A 24,736-nucleotide genomic window follows, 5' to 3' on the forward strand; every position below is an offset into this window, starting at 1 on the left:
AAAAATATATAGAAGAGCTACAGTAATCGTGCAAATTTACACGGTTACTGTAGCTCATGAAAATTTTTAGAAGACTTTAAACCATTTTACATGAGCTGATGAGGGAGGTTTTTTGACCAAAATTTGTAAAATGGAGGAGTTTTGGTATTATAGAAGACTATCCACCAACTGATGTGGATGCTCTTAGGGTGCATTTTGCGCTTCCCATGTTTGCATCTACGTTTCTTTCCTTCTTTTTTTTTTTTTTTGTTTTTTTTTTAAAAAGACTAGCGCCTGGTGCACTGTTCATGGGACATTAATAATGCACCAAGGCATATGAACAGTAAAAAAAGAGTGAACAGTAAATTTTTTATTTATTTTTTCAATTTTTAGTTTTCAGCAAAATAAGTTGTATCCAAACAGATCTTTAATACCAATTTTCAAAAGCAAAAGAATGTTCTAGCTGCAAATCAAAATCTTTTTTTTTTTTTCCTTTTCATGTAACAGCAGTTTCATTGAAAGAACTACGAAAGAACAAGCTTATTATTTGAACTTTATTACTTTTATATATAAACGCATTTAATGCTGTCAAATGCTCATTTACAGAATATTAGAAAGAAAAATGATAATGACGTAAACGCTGATGTGGCTCAACTGAAGCATGGTAATAATAAATGCTACGTTTCAGCTTTTAGATATGTGTATGTGTGTGTGTGTATATATATATATATATATTGATTCCTATCCCGTGCATGCATAAAAATAACTGAATTTGAAAAAAAAAAATGTCATTATATTTGATCTGGAATAAAAATGCATAAAATAGATTTCTACCCAATAAACATAGAAATCATTGAAAAAAAAATTGTCAAAAAAAAAATGTTGGAGAAATGCTATGTCCATAAAATTTTCACAACAAATTTTAAGTGATAAATTGTTACTGATTGTTGTTGTTGGGGCAAAAAAGTTATCTCAGTAATAACTTCAAATTTGAACTAATAACACTAATCTCTTATGATTTGTTGTGAACTAATAACACTTTATAGCTAAAAGATGCTCAAAATATTACAATAAAATGAAATAGAATGGAATATTATGATGTTGGGTAATATAAGTTAGAAAATAAAAGAAAATTTTCCCTTTCTTAGTCGCCAAGAAAAGACGCGCTTAAGTGTTGGTGTGGATCCGCGTTCACATTCACATTTCCTTGTGTTTGTGCGTTTTCAGCTTCTTTTCTTTTTTTCCTTTTTTTTTTTTAAGACCAACACCCAGTGCACTGTTCATGGACATAAACAGTTCAACGAGAATTATTAAAAAAAAAAAAAAAAGTGAACACTAATTTTTCAACAAAATAAGTTGTATCCAAACAAACCCTAAACACCATCAGTCTTCAGTCTTTAGTCTTCACTCTAATTTCCTCTCAGCCAGTCAAAAAAGAACATGCTTAACACCAATTTTCAAAAGCAAAAGAATGTTCTGGCTGCAAATCAAAAGATCAGTTTTTTTTTTCTTTTTTTTTTTTTCCAATGTAATGGTAGTTTCATTGAAAGAACTAAGAAATAGCAAGTTTGGGATGTGGGTTTAAATAACAATTTTCAGTTTTTATAAAAATATATGTGGGTGAAAAAGTGTATGAAAATATGTATAATATTATTTAAAAATTAAAAAAATATATTTAAAATGATGTATCAAACAACTCCATTATTTGAACTTTATTGCTTATATATATATATATATATATATATATATATTTATATATATATATAAATGCATTCAGTCCCGTCAGATGCTCGATTATGAGCTTGTCCTTTCCAGCCAAAGTCTTTTGCTTTTGGAAAATTGGCATACAAACACGCGGATTGACATCCGGTGATCTGGCAATAGAACGTGCAATTAATCATTAGATGTGAGGGAGAAATTACAAAGTAAAACATAAAAGTAAAATGATAAAAGTTGAAAGTCAAATTTTTATTTATTTATTTAAGGGCTGAAGTTAAAAAGGAATTTTGAAATTTTTAATCTCAAGTTCTCAACTATCGATTTGTAATTACAGAAAATCTCAAACACATTTAGAGAGAAAAAGAGAAGGCTGAGAGTTGAAAAAAATTAAAATTAAAATTTTAGTCTATGACTTGAATGTTATATACAAAATATTTGATTTTATAATTCATCCATCTGTATTGATTTTAAATACTTTGAAGCAAATGATGAATAGACAAAATGTTATAATTACTTTACCAAAAAAAAATCGACTTTTTCAAAAAGAATTACCAAACAAATTTTCTGTTTTTTTAGTTTTTATTTTGGAAAATGTTTTTTTTCTTTTCTTCTAACCAAACGTTTTTTTTTTCTTATTTTGAAAACACCAAAAATTTGTTTTTTTAATTAAAAAAAAAAAAAGAAAACAAAGACAATTACCTATAAGACCTTAGATTTTCAATAAATTTTCCAATGTATTTTCTCAAGCAAAAAGGACAGGGGAAAAAAAAAGGATAAAATTTGGGGGATCTTGTTAGCTTGATTTTAGAGTCCATGGGCCCAGTTAGTTTAAGCTTAAGCCATAGACTACGCACAATTTTTTTTAAATCATTTTGGAAATGTGTTTTTTAATGCAGAACAAGTTTTCGGAAATAGTATTTTCAAAAAGATGCTTGATTCATTTCTCTTCGTTTTATCAAAAACATATTTTGAGTGGAGTTTTTAGATGAAAATTAAACATTTTATTTAACATTTTGCCATTTTTGGAAAAAGAGGATTTTTGGTCAATGAAAATAGTTTCTTTGGATTTATTTTCGAGGGAAACTAATTTTTGAAGATCCATTTTTGAAAATGGGAAGTTCCACGGTTATTTTGGGAAAGAGAAGTTTATAATTTTGAATAAGGAAATTGTTTTTCAAAGAGGTGAAACCTCCCTTAAAAAAAAAAGGTTCAAAGGAATTTTGGAAAAAGTAATTTTGTTTTCAAAGGACAAAAAAGTTTCATGGATTTTTGTAAATTCTTTTTTATGAGATAAAAATTTCCATGTGAACAATGTTTAGGGGTAAAAATTCTATAAAATCTTGTAAAACACTTTTTTGAAAACTAATTTTGAAAACAAGCTAGTTGAAAATTATTTTGAAAATACATTTGAATCAAGCCTTGATATATATGTGATAATGGAATTTTAAACTACAACCTGAGAAGTTAGCATGTAAACCGTATACCCAGACATTGTGCAAAAATAAACTTATGCTATATAAGGAAATAATGGCAGTGAAAAAAGTAAGTTCAAATGAATTACATATAATTAATCTCCACATTCAAAGAGAGATTGTACTACATGATAGAGTCTTTGTGATTGTATACTACATAATAGAGAAGTATAATATTTCATACATAGCCATTCTTATTGCATATGTTTAGAGTCTTTGTGATTGTATACTACATAATAGAGAAGTATAACATTTCATACATAGCCATACTTATTGCATATGTTTTTCATCCATAAACCCATCACATCCTTAATGCATTCTCAAGTCCTTTTTGTTTTTTCCTCGAGAAGTTTTACGACTCCTCTAAGAGCAACATCGGTATCTTCAGTCCTTGAAAGTTCCTCAGCAATTTCAGCTGGGTTAACCACTGCTTTCTCAAACAATCTTTCAATCTGTCCATAGAGTTGGTGGTCTTCATTGATATCAAGATAAGTAGAAGCCAACATCTTGAACCCATCCATGGTGCAATATAACAAGGGTACGTGTATGTCCATGCGGCCTGGGCGCAACAAAGCAGGATCAAGCTTGTCAAGCCGGTCCTTATGATTGGTGGTGAACACAATAATTCGTTCATCTCCACTGCTCGACCATTATCCATCTATGACGTTCAATAAACCCGAAAGTGTGAACTGAAAAAAAATATATAACATGATAGTAAATATCATTAGATGAAATCATAAGATAATACCATTGGCAGCGGTTAAGTGTGATAGTACTGGTGAAGCAAATACTATACGAAACTTTATTTGCAACTAGTTTAATTTTATGAGAATAAAGTATGTGTTTGGGAACTGAGTCTGCATTTCTGCGTTTCACGTTTTGCACCTTTTTTTTTCCATGCCTGAACAGTAACCTCATATGGGTTCACTATGCAAGGGACAAAAATTACTGTTCATGCACTGTTTATTACTGTTCATAGCACTGTTTACATACTAAAAAATATTAAAAATGAGTCACACGGTACTATTTACACATTTAAAAATTATTTTGCTAGATTGTTTTCAGTTTTCAGTTTCACCAACAATAAGTTCAATTCAAACGGACCCAAAGAATGCTAACCTGAGCGAAAGAAGCATCCTTTTCTTCCCCTCTTTTCTCCAACTGTGCACAATCACTACAAAAAAAAAGGGTCTAAAGCTGTGTTTCAAAAACGTAGCTTAAGACCCCAAAAACGCGACTATAGGCTTTTAGCCGCATTTCTTATGGCCGTGTTTATAAACGTGGCCTAAAGTCTGCAACTCAAAGCCTATAGCCGCGTTTTTTCAAACCGCGGCTAAAACCAGACCTATAGCTGCGTTTTTTGACCGCAGCTATAGGATTCGGCCCTATAGCTGCGTTTTTGGAAACGCAGCAGTAGACCAAACCTATAGCCGCGTTTATCAATGCGGCTAAGGCTTCGGACCTATAGTAGCGTTTCTTAAAACGCGGCTATAGGTATTTTCAATCAGCTAAATAAGGGTCTATAGTTGCGTTTTGAACGTAGCTCAAACCTAACCTATAGTGGCATTTCTAAGAAACGTGGCTACAGGTCTAAACCTATAGCTGCGTTTCAAGAAACGCTGCTATAGGCCCAGTTTGAGCTGCGTTTTGACCGCAGCTATAGATGTTTTCCCAGCGACATTGAACAACTTATAGCCGCGTTTTTAAAACGCGGCTATTGGCTTCTTCCTTTTTTTTTCCCTACTTTCTCAACTTCTTGCTATACACACAACTCCCTGCTTTCACAACACATCCCAAGAATCACAAGTTCTACAACAACTCCCTGCTTTCACAACTTATTACATCCCAATATCACAAGTTCCACAAACATCACAAGGGAATTAAACAAGTTCTCATTCCTACATCACAAGTTTCATAAATATCAAAAAGAAAATAAACAAGTTCCATAAACTGAACATCCCAAGATCACAAGTTCCACAAACATCACAAGGGAATTTCACAAGTTCTCATTCCTACATCACAAGTTCCATAAACATCAAACAAAAAATAAAAAAGTTCCATAAACTGAACATCCCAAGATCACAAGTTCCATAAACATCACAAGGAAAATAAACAAGTTCCCATTCCTACATCACAAGTTCCATAAACATCACAAAGGGAAATAAACAAGTTCCATAAACGTCATTACATCCGAAGATCATAAGTTCCATAATAAACATCACAAGTTCCATAAACATCACAAAGGAAATAAACAAGTCCGCATTCCTACATCACAAGGATTTTTGTACATCACAAAAAATATACCAAAAGGATATTTTTTACATTCTAAATTGCTCTCAAACAGCCACAGGCAGGAACCAGTTTGCTTTGTTGTCCACTTCATGGTAAAACTACACAAATTATTCTGGCGGGAGTTAAATTTGCCAAATTTTTGCTTGCAATACATAATACTCTAAACATGAATTTGAAATTGTAATTCGGCAATGCTTGGATGCACATTTGTATCAAAAGGCCTCACAATGGAGCAATTTGGGAGAATAATGTTATGAGGGAGAGCTCATTTGGATCAAAAAAAAATATACAAAGAGTAACATGAGAGGAAGCCTACGCAATAGTTCAACTATTTGTTAAATCAACCTAGTCAAATTCAATCAAGTTCAGCAATACATTATAGACATTGATAATTTAAATTGTTTTGTTCCTTTATGTATTTTGAATGTGTCTAGTCATGGAGATCTAGATGTGAATATGCCAAGAAACCGTGTTCTTCATGTTTCATGTGACAAATAAGAATGCGATGCTAATATACACCTTTGAAATGCGTCTTGAATCAACTTATCTTACATTAAAACAATTGCATTATGAGATTTTATAAAATAGTCACTTACAGAAATTTTCTTTCCTCCTGTACTGACTACTGAGGTTCATAGTTTATCCATCATAGCATGGTATGTATATATGAAGGCTACTGTTTGTAGAGAAATTTTTAGAGGAATTTTGTTTTATCTCAGGATTCACAGTTTCATTCCCATCAAGCACTGTCATCCTAGAATATATTAAAGGCATCGTATTAATATCACATAACAATGCGTGTGCAAAATATTAAGTTTTTGGCTAAATAACATTTGTTTAGTACCTGAGAAGGACCTAAATTATGTATCCCTTGGCTAAGTGAAGCAAACATGGTTTTCATCGATGCCATCATTTCGGCCATCCGTGCTTGGTGCCTTGCCTCAGATTGAGCTAGTTCCTCCCTATGCCTCGCCTTGGATTGAGCTACTTCCCCCCTACAAATTGCTAGTTCCTCCCTAGATTTAGCTAGTGCCTCCCTAAGCTCTTCATGACTCGTCTCCAACTCTGACATCCTTTCGTGAGTTCTGCTTGACGATGGAGTACTAGTCGAGGTAAACTATGATGCATTTCTGGCACTTCTTCCTGATGGGGTGATCCCAAAGCCTACCCCACGTACATGACCTGGGCACTCTGGACGACCCATCACCCGAGCATATGCATCGTCGTTGGACCAGAGGATTCCATTACCAATCTCTTTGTGTAGTCGTATGTCCTGTTCATTCAAAAGTACTGTCATCCTATCCTGTTTTCCCACAAGAACCAAACAACATATTACACACCATAATTAATACAAACACAAAATACAATAAAATTCAATTCGATTAAGTTGTCCTTACCATCTGATCTTGCACACGGCCACTAAAAGCAACCCCATCTTTCGTGTGGTATACTTTTTGAAATACATCCGCGCGTTCGACTGCCGCCTCTTTATCTTTCGCCTATATCATGAACAAATATAATTACAATAAACACTAACTATTTAAGTTGTTATGCCACAATTAACACAGGTCCACAATCAGTGATAACATAACATAACAAAGTTAGTCAAATAAAGATAAAGCTGAGAGAGTAGTAAGAAAATGAGAGGATTTAGCTACCTTCCAAATACACATGGGATTGTTAAATGAAGAGATTAAAAATAAAAATGACATGGAGAGTTAGAAAACAACCATCATAGACTTTCTATAATAACACTCTATTTGAGATAAGATTGAGATGCGCATCTAAAATTACCCATGGGTGATCTAAAATGTTCGGACTTAGTAAACTAGGCATGTTTCTCTATGATTTGCAACTAATCCAATGTTATGTTTGATGATTTGCTGGAAAATATGTGCACCAAGGATGACAAAAAATAAACATACAAAACTTCCCATTTGAATCACTATCCTTCTTGACATCTTCTCTGGCAAATGTTCCATTTGTCCTAAACAGTTAGCTATAATGAAAACAAGCTTTTGTTTGTATATAGCAACGATTTGAAGTCAAATGGATGAATAATCACCTTAACATCAATGACATCAACTATAGGAATTTCCCTTTTTTTTTTCTCATATAGAATTTTATTTAAAACTAAATTTAGTTGTCTTGGATAATTAGATAACATGAAGATTATGTTCTCCATATTTTACTAAGTTGTAGCTACGATAGTTGTTTACGATTACATCCTACACAAGCACGTCAAGATTTTAAGGGGACATATGATGGTTTCTACGAAATGACGATGTAAGACTACATTTTATATTTGGTAACCATAATTTTTCTTTGATCTACACTAGGTGAAAAACTGTAACATTCAGCCTTAAAATATTACAATTATATATAACATCTCACAAAAAAAGTCACCTTGTATGAATTTTAACTCAGAAAATGCAGTTACTATAAGACTGGCTAGTTCCTTCTAATCCAACACCATTAAAAAAACCACATACGCATAATCTATCATGTGAGCTAGTGGGCATCAAAATTTAAATTCTAGGTTGAACTAGTGCACAAGCAAACTTTGCTAGACTTTCTCTTCCGGTACATACATAAAACAAAGACAGGCAATCCAAATGTTATGGAACACTGTTTTTTTTTTTTTTTTTTTTTTTTTTTTTTTTTTATCATAGTAACAAATGATCCAAAGTTGGTCAATTTAGAAAGTACGTTACAGAAACTTCTCATTTGTATCAAGAACAAGCAAAATGGTCTTCATGAACTACGTAGTAACCAACTGTGCATAATTTGTACCTCATGACTTTCATAGAAAAAAAAAAATATATATATATATATAAAGGACAATGAGTCAATGGTATGTAAGAGAAAATTTGTTATTCCTATTCCATAAAATTATCACCCAAACTCTCTCCCAAATCAATTTAGATAATTTCCAAATAAATAATCCTTCATCAATTCCAAAGCTTCCCCTTAGTTTTAAATCCTATTCTATAAATCCCTTTTTATTTCATTGTTTTTAAGCATCTAGTCGCTATAATGAATAACAAGCTTGTGTGATTGTCATTTAATCATGTTTGGGTGATATTGAATATTTATAGACATGCATAATTCAGCTGGGATCATGTTAGCAATGGAAATTACTCTCCTGAAGTGGCCGCTTAATATCTATATATTAAGAGGATTAACAAAGTCATCTCTATATATTAAAAGGATGCATAATGTTATGTATTCCATTTTTTACTTACAAAAAAACCTATTATTTAACTAACTTATCCTTATTCCTAAAACATATGAAATGAGGTTCACTTCGTAAATAGCACCTCAAAATATCAGGGGACATCATGTAGGCATTTATGAATTCTAAGTTTATTTATTACCATTTGAGCAGAAATTTGAGCAAGACTTTTGGCACCACATCTTGCTATGTCTTTCTATTTGTCTCGACTCGCCTTGTTTTTGATACTTAATGTCTGCAACCACATTACCATAAAAAAAAAAAAAAAAAACAAAACATCTCTTGACTAAATTACCATGAACATGAGATCGACGAAGAAAGTAGCAGTACCTCAGTTTTTTCATTGAACCAATAGTCAACCATCTCCTTCCAGTGCGCTGTGATAACCCCAAGCGGTTCACTAGCCAATACCTATTCACGTGACAGCCCAGGTTTTTTGTGATCCTTCTTCAACTTGGTCCTGCGATTTCTCCTCAGTTCGCCTAGTTGACTCATTGCCCATCCAATTTGATTGGGTGGTTTGACAATAGTGGGATCAATTATATACCGTTGCTGAAATGCAAAAGTGGAGTTAGCAAAATGTAGTATTTTAATTAGAACAATGACTGAATATGACATTTAATTAGGACAATAGGTGTAAAGAAAAATAACTAATATTTCATTTTCATACTGCCTCAATCTCCGTCCAACAATCATTTTTAAACTTGTGAGGGACACTTGGCCACCCAGCAGGCGAAAGCGGGCATAATAGGCCATTCTCGCAAAACGAGCCCAACCACCGAATGAACAAAATCCCCTCATCGCCAATCAGTTGGCCTTCATCATTTAACGGCAACTGAATTTTGTACTCACCAGTCATTGCCTATATGTCAGCCAACCTTGTTTTCCCACGTTTTCCAGGCCTATTTTCTGATGCTGCATTTTGTTCCGGTGCTGGATTTTGTACTGGTGTTTGGGTTTGAACAAAATCATCTGTATCTACAAGACCAGCAATATTAGGATTGATTTAACAAAGCTTAGAACTAGTGAAAAATATCACACCGCGCAAAAATAATGCATCTACCAATGTAAATAATAAAAGGTTTATGATTTCATTTAAACAAAACATGAGTAAATTTAGGCCTTTCTCCCACACATTCATGTAACCCACTTACATAGCTTTTGAAAAGACGAGCAACCATGCTTCGTTTGGGTTGCCTTCATTTATCCTTAATAAATTTGGATTTAGAATATATAATTTCAACCCGATCTTATCTTTGATCATTCTTAAGTACACTGAATGGATGAAAGTGGACGGAGTGGACCAAAGTGGATGAAATTAGAACAACGATTGAATGTGAACTTTTTACTTTTTTTTTTTGTTAAAATACGAGGATGACTTATCTTAAAAAAAGAAAAAGAAAAACCTTTTGCATGCAAAAAATGACTTCCCTCTTAAATTGGTTCACGGTATGATAAAAAAGTAGTTGCTTGTTCTCAAAGTAATGTAACTTATTGCTTCTATAGATATTCATCTTACAAGTAAAAGAAATTCTAGTTTCAAATTTATTATTTGTCCTTTACTTTTAAGCAATCTGATGGTGATGGAATTCATTCAACTTCAGCAACTTTGTTTACCAATTTCCTAAAGTTGACTGGTAATTGGAAATGGCTAGCTTATTTAAGCAAGTATAACTATAATCTATAAGAAAGGGACACTTTATTTTTTTAATCTCTCTTAGGATAGAATGATACCGAAGATGGAATAGATCCTACATACTTGGAGTTGATAACCAAGGTTTTGCATTTTTCTACACTTTGTTAATTTGGAAATACAGAGGGAATGTCCTGGTTATACTTTACCGTATATAGTTGGCTTAGAGTCAAGTATATAACATGTCAGAAAAATCCCAATTGAAAAACCAATGCCGTGAAATTGGACTGAAGTGATCGAATGGACCATAGTGGACCTAAAGGACTGAGGTAGACACTGTAGGACCAAAATGGACTGACCAGAAATGAATGGACTTAGCAGACCAAATTGGACCAAATAGACCAAAATCTACTGAATTGGACCCAAAGGAAATGAATGGACGAAATGGACCAAAGTCAGCAGAATATACTCAATTATTTAGATATTTTAATTATATTATTAGTTTTTGTAAACCAACAACTCATAATTGAAATTGCAAAACATAAATCCTACAATATTAAATTAGTGAACAAAATGAATTCCTATAGGTATTAGAATTGATCTAAGCATGCATTCAATAATAAACATCAAACCTTACATTCGAAAACATGACCAATACCTGGAGCCAATGTCTCATCATCATCACTTGCCACCGGTGTTGCCACCGGTCTTGTGTCCTCAGAAATGTGGGGTTCCTCATCAGCTACCTCCACCCGTTGTCGTGACTATGATGATCCTTGCCCAACGTAAACAAGTTGCAACTGACATTTCCTCCTCATTCTTGCGTCCAACACCTTTTACAACATAAAGAGGAAAACTGGTTAACAAGCACAGCCAATAATTGTTAACTGTATTAAAGAAAATTATGTATGTTAAAACTATTATTTCTTAACAACATGAAAAAATAACAGTTGTAACATATATATGCAACTACATGAAGAAGTAACAGTTTCACCTAATAATTATATATGAGTATCAATCCGATTCTTAAGTCATGAGGACACATATATCCTATAACAAAGACACAAGTATAACTAGAGTCTTCATTTCAACAAAAAAAAAAAAAAAAAAAAAAAAAAAAGACAAGTCAACCCCATACCAAAACCATGTTGAATGTTTTTCCCTACAATTTTCTCTTTTAGTATAGATAAAGATTTAGTCTCGTTTGTAGCAACTTTGTTATCTAAATGAAGTAAGTTTAATTTTAGCCTATTAATTTCCTATTAAAATTATTTTCACACTGCCCACTTTGTTTGAGTTAGCTTAATCACATATTAGTCATGCTCAATCACAATTAAATCATGTACATACTACATACATCATCATGCGATGACTTCATTTTTCTTGATTAAGGCTATATCAAACCTTCCATTCTTGAACACCTTAATAGGGAACACTCCATCTATTTAACTCGAGAATACTCTTATTTCATAAATAGTGAGTCCAAATATGAATAAATAAATTATTTCTTTTTCATACTGTCCTTCTCCTTTTCTACTATCTCAAATTAACATGAGAATTATCGATCCATTTTCAATTTTGTCCTGTATCATTATTTTTTAATCCTCTCACTCTTTTATTTATTATCTTATTCAATTTTACTCTTGATGTTGTATACCAACAAATAACAACAAACTAAATAATGTGATACTACATTCAACTTTAAATATGTGAATTAATAAAATTTGAAAATGCAATGTTAGAGATATTTTGGTGTTAGAGGTCTAAAACCTATTGTAAGTTGATGTATGGCATTGTACGTATATAACAAGCACACTAACTTCCACTTAGTCTTTGGTTAATCATCAAGGTTATACCTAGTATATAAACCATGTATTACGTTTATTATAAGAAATATACTTAAACAACAAATATGTAGCCATCAAGAACTTTTGTCATAGGCCTAATCACATTAATCTCTCTCTCTCTCTCTCTCTCTCTCTCTCTCTCTCTCATCACAACTTTAACATGTAAAAAATAGACCATCTCATTTTAAATGAAAAAGGGCTGTGTCCTTCCCCTTTTGTAATTGCTTATGTTTTAATGTAATCGTCTTCCATCAAAAAAAAAAAAAAAAACACAAGAAACAGTATATATCTACATTCTATATATTAGTATATATTCGCATTGTATATACCATATTGGGAGTGCCGTGAACAAGTTGAGTAAAAGATAATTTTTTCAAAAAAGTAAACAAAATATTGAAGGAGAATGATGGTATGGATTAATCCAAATCCATATCATATATATTTAAGTGTCATCTTATGTTTGGTGAACCTAAATTTTTATTGTAGCAAGTGCCAATAGACTTCTATGTATAAGTCCTAAAATCCAATTACAAATTGACATCCGTAGGGAAAATGTGAAAGAGGATAGGGTCATAGACTCATAGGGAGGAATTCACAATAACAACCCTTTCAAACGTCTATATCCTTCTAGGTTGTGCTTTTCAAGTCATACCCAGAGTCATAGTGACTCCAGAGCCCTGAACAAATCGGAAAGATATGTCTATGTTATTAGTGATTATATGTTCAAACTTTTATTTTCTAACAATTTTGACAAAATAACAGTTTGCACATATATATGCAACATTGTCAAACTTTGCACGCAATATGCCTTTACAAATGAGAACTTACAATTTCAATAATAACTATAACACAATTACGCATACCACAACAATATCTTATTACACTACTCATCATCAGTGTAATCGATTTCGTTGTCATCTTCATCGTTGGAGTCATCATCAATGAACTCACACTCATCCAAGTCGTCCATTTCACGAAGATCTCTTGGGCCAATGATAGAGGCATCAATTGTCATTCCCTCCACATCATCTCGACCCCAACGAAAGTCATCCCTACCAACATCAGGACTAGTGACAGAGTACGAGATGTTCTCAAGAAACTCATCCGTGTCATCCTCATCACAATAGCGCCCAATACCTGCATCAAATACATCTCTGGCTTTCGTTTTAACGACAACATACCAATCTTTCTGTCTTGTACCTTCAACATAAAAAACTTGTGTAGCTTGAGATGCCAACACATGGTTCATGCACCATTTCCTCCCCATCATGTACGGAATGAGTAAAATTCACCATAGGAAACCCAAACTCATCAATCTTATATTCCCTCCTATTTTGATCATCAACCCATTTACACTTGAATAACATATGTTTGATATTGCCAGAATAATTCAACTTAATAATATCTGTAAACACACCATAGTACGTATTGCCACCTTCAGGGGCAACACTAACTCCACTATTTTGCGTTTTTCTATTTCCCTCGACATTTGAACTCCTAAATTTTAACCCATTTATGACATAATGTTTCAGCTGATTTATTGAAGTATATGGCCTTTTGGAAAGCGTGACAAGTGTATCAGCAAGTCCAGTTCTTTCCCTATCAGCAGCAGTCATTGACATCACCTAATATAATCAAACAAATTAACTGACTCTAATTAGTACCTTCATTCTACTTATGGGAAAGTTGTAAGGTTAAGAAATTGAATATATGACATGTACGTGACATCTAAACTAGCCACAAAAGTTCTCCATGTGGTGCTTATGAATAGTAGCATTCGATACACGACAATGGCCCTTCTGAAGTTCGTCCTTTGTCAAACTTTTGTGCATCCTACATGAGATGGCAATTGTATTAGTGTTAATACACATAGCGCACATTGGATTGTCGTGCAATTATATTGATGTCCATAGTACTTACTCACGAAACTGGTAAATGTTCTCGGAATTGAATAGCACATAGTGATGAGCTTGGGTCAACTCCCTATTGTCTAATGCCACACTTGAAACTGCCCCTGTTGACTCCTCCATCGTCCTTGTGGGTCGTGAGAATATAGTTTCAACTCATTCCATATACCGTGAACAAAATGTTAAACATTCTTCCACTATGTATCCTTCGGCAATACACCCTTTTAGGAGCAGCCCTATTTCTTACATAAGACTTAAGGCGTGAGAGGTACCTATAATGCGCATGACAAGGTTAGTAATTGACACTAGCTATTACAAAGCACACATGAAACCTTATATTGTACATGTATTACCTATGACTTACCTCTCAATGGGGTACATCCAATGATACTGAACTGGACCACCAATCTTGGCTTCAGTAGCCAAGTGCATGATCAAATATACCATCACAGTGAAGAAAGATGGAGGAAATATCTTTTCCAATTCACACAACATCAATACAATGTCTGCCTCGACACTCACAATATCAAACACCGTAAGGGTTTTTGAACAAATTTTCCTAAAGAAACAAGCTAACTTTATCAAAGGCCTAATAACATGCGATGGCAAAGATCCTCGTAAAGCAATTAGGAGTTGTTGCATTAGGATGTGATTATCGTGACTCTTTAAACCAGAAATCTTACGTTCTTTGAGGTTGACACGGCGAGAGATGTTAGAAGCATATCCATCGGGTACTTTTACATCTCGTAAAACTTGCAAGAAACCATCTTTCTCCAATGCAGTCATATGAAAACACGCGGGCGGTATCATATACTAATCATCGCCTTTTTGCTGTAGGTGGAGTTCTCTCCTTATTCCCATTTCCGCCAAGTCAAGGCGTGCCTTGTAATTGTCCTTTGTCCAATCCTTCACGTTCAGCAAAGTACCAAGTATATTGTCCATCACATTCTTCTCTATATGCATCACATCAAGATTGTGTCGCAACCTGTGATCCTTCCAATAAGGCAATGTGAAAAAAATACTTCTCTTCTTCCAAACACACTAGTTTGCTCACCTCTCTTTCTTTTGTTGTATTTTTCTCGACATTTCTTTCCCAGACAACGTGTAAGTAAAGTTTCAGTGTCCACAATTATGTGTGATGCAACTGGTGGCATAGGAGCCACTCACATATCAGTAAATCCATCAAATAAATTATCTTCTTTCCGAAATTCGTGGTCATTACCCAACCATCGCCTATGTCCCATGTAACAGAATTTGCGGCCATTTTTTAAATATTTTGAGTCGGTCTCTGAGGCACAACAAGAACACGCAAACTTACCCTTCGTACTCCAACCCAACACATCTGCGTATGCAGGAAAATCATGTACAGTCCACATCAATGCTGCATGCAATTGGAATACATTTTTTGAAGATGCATCGTACGCTTCTACTCCAACATCCCATAATTCCCTCAGTTTTTCTACTAAGGGTTGCAAATACACATCTATTGCAATCCTTGGCGATTTAGGACCAAGAATAACTAGTGATAGAATCAAAGATGACCTTTTCATGCACAACCAAGGCGGGAGATTGTAAGGGACTAGCATGACAGGCCAAGTGCTGTGAGTAGTACTCAGCATTCCGAAGGGGTTGAACCCATCTGCAGCTAATCTAAGTTTGACATTACGAGGCTCAGACGAGAACTGTAAATGCGTAGTGTCAAACATTTTCCATGCATCGAGTTAGCAGGATGCCGCATTACCTCATCATCTGTACGACCATTAGCATGCCATTTCATAGAACTAGTCAGGTCGGGTGACAAAAACAGTCACTGCAATCTTGGCTTTAGGGGGAACCATCGTAGGATCTTTGCAGCTTTCTTCTTTCCCTTACTAAGTGAGGCATTATTACTTGTAACAGATGCCTTATTCGGTTTCCACCTACTTTCTTTGCAACAAGGACACGCCTCGAGGTTAACATTCTCCTTCGAAAATAGCATACAATCATTGGGACAAGCATGGATCTTCTCATAACCCAAACCCAAATCTCGGACTATTTTCTTAGCCTCATAATGGTCCTTGGGCAACTTAGCGTCAGAAGGGAGCATATCCATCAAGAGTTGAAGCAACATAGTAAATGACTTGTTCGTCCAACCACAAAGAGTCTTCAACTGGAACAACACAACGATGGCTGAGAATATGCTAAATTTTGTACACCCAGCATATAAAGGTTTGTCCACATCATCTATCATTTTGTAAAACTTTTGTGTACCATCATCTGGACCTTGAGCCGGTTGTTGCACAGTTTCACCTTCGTCCATTGGTTCAGGTGGCATTCCATGCGTGGGGCACAAATCATGCAACATCCCACGAAAGTCACCGTATTGTTCTAGGGACTCTTGGACATGACTACTCCCACATTCAGTGGCAGTTGGCGCAGCCATCGATTCCCCATACCATTTCCAAAGTGTGTAATTTTGAAGCATCCCCTTACTCCAGAGATGTTCACGTGCCACCCCTGGCAGTACCAAATTCATATTCACACATTTGGTACAAGGACAAAAGAATTTCCCATCGCTTGCATGTTTTGATGCAAATTCCACAAATTTAAGTACACCTTCAATATATTCCATTGAACCCCTCTGCTTCTTCATCCAACTTTTATCCATTGCTATACAAGATAAACAATATCTGACCTACAACAACATTTGGTAATGCATAGCCAGTAAATCAGCAAATTAGATTCATAGGTGATCTGAGACCTATAGGTGATTTCTAAAGAACAAACATACCCAACTATGCATAGATTTTCATAGAACATATATATCACTACATCAAGAATAACCTATACTTTCAATTTTCTAAATAGTAACACTAAATGAAGCATAACTTAATGTGATATGTTTGGAATATTTTAAGCATAATTGTTGGAATAAGATATTAACAAATCACATATGCATGTAATTGTAATAATTATAACCTCCAGAATACCAAGATAAGTATTTCCAACAAAGAAGTTGTGAGCTACATGTGATAATCTAAGCTAAAATCATTTTTCTGTTTGTATGTTTCTCAATATGTGCCGAATAACCCTCTAGATTCAATAGTGGTGATTGAACCTAAAATTATTCATTATTATTATACTACTTCCACTTGCATATGTAAATATGACATTTACACAAATATTAATAACTGTTATTATGGAAAGAGGAAGAAAGCATTTACTGACATATATAGGAAATATGAAGTGTTTTCATTTTCATAAATTACAAACAAGTTGTTAACATGGTTGTGCATTCCTCACAAGTCACAACATACATGTAGCATTAACGCAAATGTAATAACTATTTTCATTAAGAGTAATGTATCATAATGTTTTTGTTATGCCTATTAAATTATACAACAAAATTAAGATTTTGTGTTGTGAATCTTCCAAATTTATAAATTAAATAGAAAGGTTGACTGTGTTGGGTGATTTAAAGTTTCTTATTGTAACTATAGTCGTATTTTTAACATACAAACAAGACAATCAAAACGAATGCAGCTATGATCATGTGAAACTTATAACTTATTACAAAGGGTATCTATAGCTACGTTTTTAAAAACACTGGTATATGTGGTGGGTTTTAGCTACATTTATAAGAAACGCGACTATAGGGCTAGTACAGCTAGATTAGGGAATAAATTTTAATTGTAATCAAATATTACCCATCTACGTGCATTTCCCACAAGGCAAGTAATGAAAAGAAGGCTACCTTATCTTCAACAAGCTGTGGAAGATGAAAAATCACAAATGGCACAGTGTCTTCCTGCTTGAAACCCCTATTACGAAGTAAAAATGAAACTCAAGAATGCTTAAAATTGTAGAAGATTGGACCACGTGTACACAATGTAGTACAATCATGTACACATGTAAAATGTACACATGTAAGATGTATATATTACATTACACACCAAATATGAGTACTTTTATTTTAATTTGTAAGATAAATCTACAACTACATACTATGTCACTGCTGACCTCAACAAGATTCATTAATTGTTATTTCATTGGAACTCATTTTCAGGAAACCCATTTTGGGTTAATGACAAAATAGAATAGAAAAAGGTTATCTTGCTTACTGAATTGATTTTCTATAAAATTGTAATAGAGCACATATACTAAATGCTATGTATGGTGATATTCAATTTCCAAAATAAGTGAAACTGTTGCCCACTTCTTTGAGGTTCAAAGAGTTGGTCTAAGTTAATTGTTACAAACAAATCGATATGATTTGTTGATTCTATATTAGCGGGAAAGAACCTAATGCATCCATGTAATTAGGGATTACTTGTTAGGAGTCGCTTGTCACATTTTGTTATGGAGTTTAAAGTTGATTTAATTTATGGAAAACGTTAGTCAAGAAGGAAGTTGTATGAAGGGTTCAAATTAAATTAATTTATGAAAATTTATTTCATTTATGAAATAAGTTAGTCAAAAGAGAAGATGTATGAAGTGATAATATCTATATTTGGATACTTCCCTGCTTATTCAATTCAGAGGAAGTTGAAGTTGCATACACACACACACACACACACATACACACACTCAGGCGTCTCTTCATGCAATATCAAGAGCGAGATATTCACCCATTCAAATATAATACCACTTCCCTTTCCAATACAATATTGCACGTTGGGTATGTCCCAACTGTGTTTGTTTTACAAATGTATTTTAAAAATTTGTATGATACGGCTACATATGTCTCAGATACGGCCCTATGATACAAATCTTAATTTATATAATTAAAAGAAAAAAACAATTTAAAAAAAAAGACTGACAAAGATGCAAGTATGCATCAAATTAAGAAAGATAGTAAACAGAACAAAGGAGAGGCATGGGAATTGGGTGGGTACCAAGGCAAAATGATAGAAAATGAAGGTGAATGGCTTTTGAGAGGTGTCTGGATTTTCTTGCACAGTGACTGGAAGTTTTAGTGAACTTCATGCCTCTGCCTATAATTTCAAATCTTTGAGAACATCACCTATGAAAGATATGTAAGAAACATGTTAATTAATAGATACAAAATTCTTTTACTTCATAGAAACAATTAATCATCACTGTATAATAAATTGGGGAGGGTGTTGAAAGTGAAATTCATGTATAGATATAACGTGTCATATAAACCATTAAGTATATATCTTGACTACATAAGGAATAACAATGCAAAACAGCAAATAGAAAATTTCACTTTCAACACCCTCCCCAATTTATTATACACTGATGATAATAATTATAATATCCAACAAAAAAAAATATTCACAATAATAATAATAATAATACCCTTTATTAAGATCTTAGTACATTATATTTTCTTTGAATATATAATTTCATATGCAAAAACAACCATAATAAGTGTCTAATATCTATTGACAACTAAGTAATGCCACAAATACAATAGTTTTCATAATAAATGTCACAATGGCTGAGCTAACAAAATATATATAATATACCATATAATTAGAATTCTATTCTATAGGTTTGTGTTTGCGCCAAGTGAACACACTTTTTTTTTTTTTTTTTTTTTTTTTTTCAGTTTTCCTCTTTATATAATGCAGCACACTATAAGTCTTTGAATTAACTAACAACTCTACGTAAAAATCTATTTTAGAAATTCTACCTGTTTTAAAAATACTGCTCTTATAAACATTAAACTACCAAGAAATTCTAGAAATTCAAAAGAAATGTAGTTTATATTATTTTTATAACCTATGAAGATTTTTTTAATAATAACTCAAATGGTCATGTACTAATCAGTAATCATGGTTATATAAATTTCCGAAAATTATATAGAAGTTATTCCAAATTGTGACTTGAAGTCACTATTATTTTTTGGGTATAAGTAAAACTGTGTAAAATAATTTATGTATAATAAACATTACTTTCTATATATAATATATAACTAAGCAAAAGTAAACATCATTGAGCAGGTATGAAAAAGTATCTTTCCTATTGGTCATTTTCTACAGCAGCCAACCTGTATGTAAGTCGCAAATCCAGTAGCTTCTCGGTATATGTGTTCAATTAAGATCTGCTAAAGTCTCTCTGGTAATTGCCAGCAATCAATAATCAAATTAGTTAAATCATGTGGATATGTGAAATACAAATTTCATAACCATTGGCCTGCTAGTATTGAGCACTTCTATTTTCAGGATTACAAATGTTAAGTTTTGTGTAGTCTATATATATATATATATATATATATATATTCTCTCATACCATACATTATATTATGTAATGACTAGTTTAACCAATATTATAAAAGAAAATAAGGCAAGTCATACTATAGACTATAATATACGCCTTTACGTCTTGCAATTTACATTAACAACCAACCACTACAAAAAAAAGGTTCTATGGCCGCGTTTTTAAAACGCGGCTATATATCAAAAAAACGTGGCTATAGCCTATAGCCGCGTTTTTTTAGGCCACGCTTTCTAGTGTGGCCTAAAACCTGTGACTATAGGACTGACGGTCCTATGGCCACACTTTTTAACCGCAGCCCAAGACCAAATTCTATAGCCGCGCTTAAAACGTGGCCTAAGACCAGGACCTATGGCCGCGTTTAAAACGTGGCCTAAGACCAGGATCTATGGCCGCGTTTAAAACGTGGCTATAGGATCGGACTAATGGCTGCGTTTAAAACGTGGCTATAGGTGACAACTATAGCCGCATTTTTTAAATGTGGCTATAGGACATATTTTTAGCCGCGTTTAAAAACGCGGCTATAGCCCTTTTTTTCTTTTTTTTTTTTCCCTATAGCCTTTTTTTCTTCAGCACAATGCTGAAGAAAGACATTCACTGTCAAATAAATCATCAAATTCTTATCAATGTAACTCTCCTCAAATGAAATCCTTGTTTTTAAACACCAAACAATAATACCAATAATACCAATAATAGTAGGATAAATATCACAAAACAATAAATACGTACCTTATAAACACCAATAATACCAAGAACTAACACCAGAGCAATTCCAAATCAGTAAAATGTTAAACAATTTGCATAGCAAATCCATGATTAGAGAACTTCAGTAAAAGCAAGTTGTTTTGATCTGATCTTTTTTTAAGGACAAGCGTAATAAGAGCAAACCTATGCATTCAATATAACCAATCCAACTAAATCACCAGTAACCAATCTGATCAAACTCTAAATTCAAGTAAATTCCACTAAAACCTTCAATGTAACTAAAACAATTTTGAAAAATAAAATAAAACCATGAATAGATGATCCAACCAAACCTGAACTCCAAATCAAAATCCATTGAAGCCATAGCAGATGAACTAAAACCGATACAACTGGACCATATTTAAAGAAAATTCCATAGAAACCTCTACAAAGACGGAAAAAAATTTCCAGCTAAAAAACCGATAAACCTAACCAAATCCTTCAAAATCATAGAAGCTGAGATAAAACACTAAAAAACCAATCTAATTAAACTAAATTCCATCAAAACCTCTACAATGCCCCAAACAACATCCTGCTAGAACAACAATAGACAATCCACCCAAAACCTATCAAAACAAAAGTAAATGAACTAAAACAATAGAAAAGTATTGATGTTACAAAAACAATATACAGCTATAACACTGTTGGAGGTTCCAAACAAACCATAGTTCCCTGAGCAAAGTCATTCATCAAAAATTACATATATTAAACAAAATCTCATCAGATTTTACATAACCAGAACATTATCCAGCTTGTTCACCAATATAAGATCCAACCAATCCCTATTCTCCCACCCAAATATAAGCTCAAGCACTTCAAAACCAATTGAAATTCCAATTGAACCCCAAATTAAAAGCAAATCCCATCAAAACCTTTAATCAAAGGAAAAATCAACAGTGATAAAACAAATATAAAAATACCAACAGACAACCCAACGATTTATTCCCTAACAAAAAACTCATGAAAACCAAATTAAATTATTCTAAAACTCCTCATTCCCCCATCCAAAACCAGTCAAAAACCATAAGATTTGAACTAAAACCCATCCAATCAAACTCCCTTTAGCTTCAATCAAACCCTGATTCCCCAACAAAATTCATCGATACCAAAAACAACGGCAAGAGATACTAACCAGAGAAATAGAGGAGATGAAAAGGTTCTAGAAACTCAGTAGGCCAACGGCAGCCCTGAAGCGTCGTGCGACAACGGCGGCCCTGAAGCGTCGCGATCGACAACGGCGGCCCTGAAGCGTCGCGATCGACGTCGACCGCCAACGGCGGCGCTCAAGCGTGGCGATCGACGTCGATCGGCGCGGCAAGCGTGGTCGATCGACGCTGATCGCGACGCTTGGGCGTCGCCGTTGGCGATCGACGCCGAGCGTTGGCGACCGGCGTCGATCGCGACGCTTCAGCGCTGGCGATCGACGCCGATCGCGACGCTTCAGCGTCGCGATCGGTGTGGGTTGGAGTCTCGGCGTCGCCGTTGAGCTTCATCGGCGACGGCTGAGCTCAACGGCGACGGTGTTTGTGGTTTGTGTTTTTTTTTTTTTTTTTTTTTTTTTGGACCGAAATGGCTCTGGGTTTGAAATGTGTTGTGGCTTTGGGTTTCTTTTTGGTGTGCTATTACTATTGAATAAAGTACGAGGTCTTTAGGCCACGTTTTTAGCTCAAAAAAACGTGGCCTAAAAACCCCTCTATGGCCCCATTTTTAAAATGCGGCCACAGTTAAGGAAAAGAAAAAAAAATTACCAAAAAATAAAATACGAAGTTCCTTAGGCCGCGTTTTTAACTCAAAAAAACGCGGCCTAAGAACCTGTCTATGGCCACGCTTAAGAAACGCGGCCTAAGAACCCGTCTATGGCCCCGTTTTTAAAATGCGGCCACAGTTAAGGAAAAGAAAAAAAAAATTGCCAAAAAATAAAATACGAAGGTCCTTAGACCGCGTTTTTAACTCAAAAAAACGCGGCCTAAGAACCTGTCTATGGCCACGCTTAAAAAACGCGGCCTAAGAACCCGTCTATGGCCCCGTTTTTAAAATGCGGCCACAGTTAAGGAAAAGAAAAAAAAAATTGCCAAAAAATAAAATACGAAGGTCCTTAGGCCGCGTTTTTAACTCAAAAAAACGCGGCCTAAGAACCCGTCTATGGCCCCGTTTTTAAAATGCGGCCACAGTTAAGGAAAAGAAAAAAAAAAGTTTGAACTAATATAAAGTACGGAGGTCCTTAGGCCGCGTTTTTAGCTCAAATAAACGCAGCCTAAGAACCCATCTATGGCCCCGCTTAAAAAACGCGGCCTAAGAGCCTGTCTATGGCCCCGTTTTTATGAAACGCGGCTTCAGTCTATCTTGGGCCGCGTTTTTTATAGCCACGGCTTAAAAAACGCGGCCCAAGGCCCCCGCGTTTTGTAGTGAACGTGGCCAAAACTTGTATAGCTATAAAGATCTAGGGGACAATTACCCTTAACTTAGCCAAACGCGCCGCCCGCCTCCCCCCCCCCCCCACCCCCAACACGCGCACAAAAAAAAAAAAAAAAAGGAAAAAAAGAAAAAAGAAAAAAAGATATTAGAAGGCTCTAAGCAGGTTCAAAACATCTAAATTAACATGAGAAAGAAGAGATTTGTTGAGAGTACCACTGTTTATAATGATATACATTTCTTTGCCCATTACAAAGAATCTGGGTTTCAGTTCAAAGCATACGAAGAGGTGGACCATTTAGCTTACAACAATCAGTTGACAGATATTTTCGTGTGTAATGTTTGCGTTTCCTATTGATTTATTGTTATAGAAGTAGTTTGCTAGCTTCAGGCAACAATTCTTCGATTTTATTGCAGGTGTGATCTTGCACGAGGTTTTTCTTTTAGTGAGCACCAAATTTGGACAGTTATTGAAAGCAAGGACCTTGACCTTCCTGCTCACAAGATAATATTAATTGTGAAACAAAGCCAATTTTCCCCCCCATTTACTGTTGAATATGATTTTATTTCTGTAACATTGGTAACTTATTGGTTTATATGCAATTAATTATGGGCAGTGTTTCAAGAACGAAGGGAAAATGGCAGAAAGTGTTGTAAGCCTAGTTATTGAAAATTTGATTCCATTGTTAACTTTAGCCTTCATGAAGGCGCTAGCCGCAGATTTGTCAATCCTTTCCTATACTTAGTCTATTTCAAGGCCACAAATTGACACAAAATGCATGGATATCATTTTTTTCCCAGATAATAAAATTTGAATGCCCACTGGTCTTTGAAGTGCTTTTTAATTGTTACTTCCTAGATTTATACGACTATATAAATGTAAGTAATAGTTTAAAACTTGATGAAGATTCCAGACATAATGTCAAATATGTGAACTCACAAAGATTGTGTTAAAAAAAGAAGCCCTAAATATCACACAAAGTTTACAATAATGATGATGATAATTTCAAGTTAAAATCAGCAAGCAAACCTGAATATATAGTTGAGTCCCTGCCCCAGCTACACTGAATTAGTTGTCGTTAAGAGCCAAGTAGAAGATCTACAATGAAAAAAAATGTTATAATGGGGACAAGAAATTTTGAAAGGACTTCATCGATTTTGAATAGAAGTAACAAAAACTGATAGTTTCTCCTTCATTTCCAATGCTTAGAGACTTCTATAGAAAAAAAGAGAAAGGTGAATTTAATCAAGAATGGAAAAGTATTAACGCATTT

At 34.2% G+C, this 24,736-nt stretch overlaps 1 long non-coding RNA gene and 1 pseudogene across 1 annotated transcript; both read right to left on the bottom strand.

The window, feature by feature from the left end:
* Window positions 1-3,490: 3,490 nt before the first annotated feature.
* The window catches only part of LOC115966495, a 30,019-nt pseudogene continuing 8,773 nt past the window's right edge, over window positions 3,491-24,736 (bottom strand).
* Window positions 18,662-20,159, bottom strand: LOC115966273. Its single transcript, XR_004086378.1, has 2 exons — window positions 20,080-20,159; window positions 18,662-19,086 (listed from the first exon to the last, which is right to left on the bottom strand). It is a non-coding gene; the product is annotated as an uncharacterized LOC115966273 (long non-coding RNA).

Source organism: Quercus lobata, chromosome 11 (genome assembly GCF_001633185.2).
Source record: "Quercus lobata isolate SW786 chromosome 11, ValleyOak3.0 Primary Assembly, whole genome shotgun sequence".
Taxonomy (NCBI): domain Eukaryota; kingdom Viridiplantae; phylum Streptophyta; class Magnoliopsida; order Fagales; family Fagaceae; genus Quercus; species Quercus lobata.